This window comes from Ochlerotatus camptorhynchus, unplaced genomic scaffold (genome assembly GCF_037179485.1).
Source record: "Ochlerotatus camptorhynchus isolate MF236.1 unplaced genomic scaffold, CSIRO-AGI_Acam_v1.1 ptg000801l, whole genome shotgun sequence".
Lineage (NCBI taxonomy): Eukaryota > Metazoa > Arthropoda > Insecta > Diptera > Culicidae > Ochlerotatus > Ochlerotatus camptorhynchus.
In genome coordinates, this window is record NW_027041265.1 from 44,067 (window position 1) to 46,021 (window position 1,955).

Consider the following 1,955-nt stretch of genomic DNA (forward strand, 5'->3'; position numbering starts at 1 on the left):
TGGTTCCAATGCCGCATAGAGAGTTGCTACAATGATATTAGGTTAGCTAAGGTCAGTTAACTGACTGGTGGGGAACGGGAGCTATAGCAATGACTATTATGTATGCATTTCTTTAACGTTATCTAACAACAATGGTGTGTACTGTTTACAAAATCATGTTTTTAATTCTAATGTGTTGTATGGTTGAAAGCATTTGAAAAAGTTAGATTCTAATGTTTTGCACATTTGAAAACATCCGAAAACAATAAGTTCTTAGTACAATTGAAAACACCCGAAAATCATTTTGTTTTAATGTCTTGTACATTTGACAACATCAGGAAGCATCTACATTTGAAAACACCCGAAGAACGTTAAATTTTAACGTTTTGTGCGTCTAAAATCATCTAAAAAAAATTCGATTAAAATTCTCGACGACAGAACCTTTGAATAGCAAAATTTTATTTCTCGTTACCTTGTATAAATACATCTAAATCGCAATGTTTTCTAATGTTTGTTGCCAGGAATACATTTTATTTCGATGCTGATGTAGACATCAAACGTTAGGCAAACGTAAATTTTTATTCGAGTTCCCCCGGGACACCCGGAATATGTCCGGGTGTGGCCAAAGCGGTTCTAGGAACTAGATTTGAGTTCCATTGAACCAGAAATTGAATTTTCATGTATTTTGATGTGTCGCATGATGGGTTTGACCCTAATCAGATGTTAGCCTCTTCCCCCGGGACACCCGGAATATGTCCGGATGTGGCCAAAGTGGTTCTTGGGACTAGATTTGAGTTCCATTGAACTAGTCTTTGAATTCTCATGTAATTTGATGTGTCGCATGATTTGTTTGACCCTAATCAGATGTTGGCCTCTTCCCCCGGGACACCCGGAATACGTCCGGATGTGGCCAAAGTGGTTCTTGGAACTAAATTTGAGTTCTATTGAACCAGAAATTGAATTCTCATGTAATTTGATGTGTCGCATGATTTGTTTGACCCTAATCAGATGTTGGCCTCTTCCCCCGGGACACCCGGAATATGTCCGGATGTGGCCAAAGTGGTTCTTGGAACTAGATTTGAGTTCCATTGAACTAGTCTTTGAATTCTCATGTAATTTGATGTGTCGCATGATTTGTTTGACCCTAATCAGATGTTGGCCTCTTCCCCCGGGACACCCGGAATATGTCCGGATGTGGCCAAAGTGGTTCTTGGAACTAGATTTGAGTTCCATTGAACTAGTCTTTGAATTCTCATGTAATTTGATGTGTCGCATGATTTGTTTGACCCTAATCAGATGTTGGCCTCTTCCCCCGGGACACCCGGAATATGTCCGGATGTGGCCAAAGTGGTGCTTGGAACTAAATTTGAGTTCCATTGAACCAAAAATTGAATTTTCATGTATTTTGATGTGTCGCATGATGGCTTTGACACTAATCAGATGTTGGCCTCTTCCCCCGGGACACCCGGAATATGTCCGGATGTGGCCAAAGTGGTTCTTGGAACTAAATTTGAGTTCCATTGAACCAGAAATTGAATTCTCATGTATTTTGATGTGTCGCATGATTTGTTTGACCCTAATCAGATGTTGGCCTCTTCCCCCGGGACACCCGGAATATGTCCGGATGTGGCCAAAGTGGTTCTTGGAACTAGATTTGAGTTCCATTGAACCAGAAATTGAATTCTCATGGATTTTGATGTGTCGCATGATGGGTTTGATCCTAATCAGATGTTGGCCTCTTCCCCCGGGACACCCGGAATATGTCCGGATGTGGCCAAAGTGGTTCTTGGAACTAGATTTGAGTTCCATTGAACTAGTCTTTGAATTCTCATGTAATTTGATGTGTCGCATGGTGGGTTTGACCCTAATCAGATGCTGGCTGCATCCCCCGGGACACCCGGAATGTGTCTCGATGTGGCCAAAGTGGTTCTTGGAACTAGATTTGAGTTCCATTGAACTAGTAATTAAATTGTCAT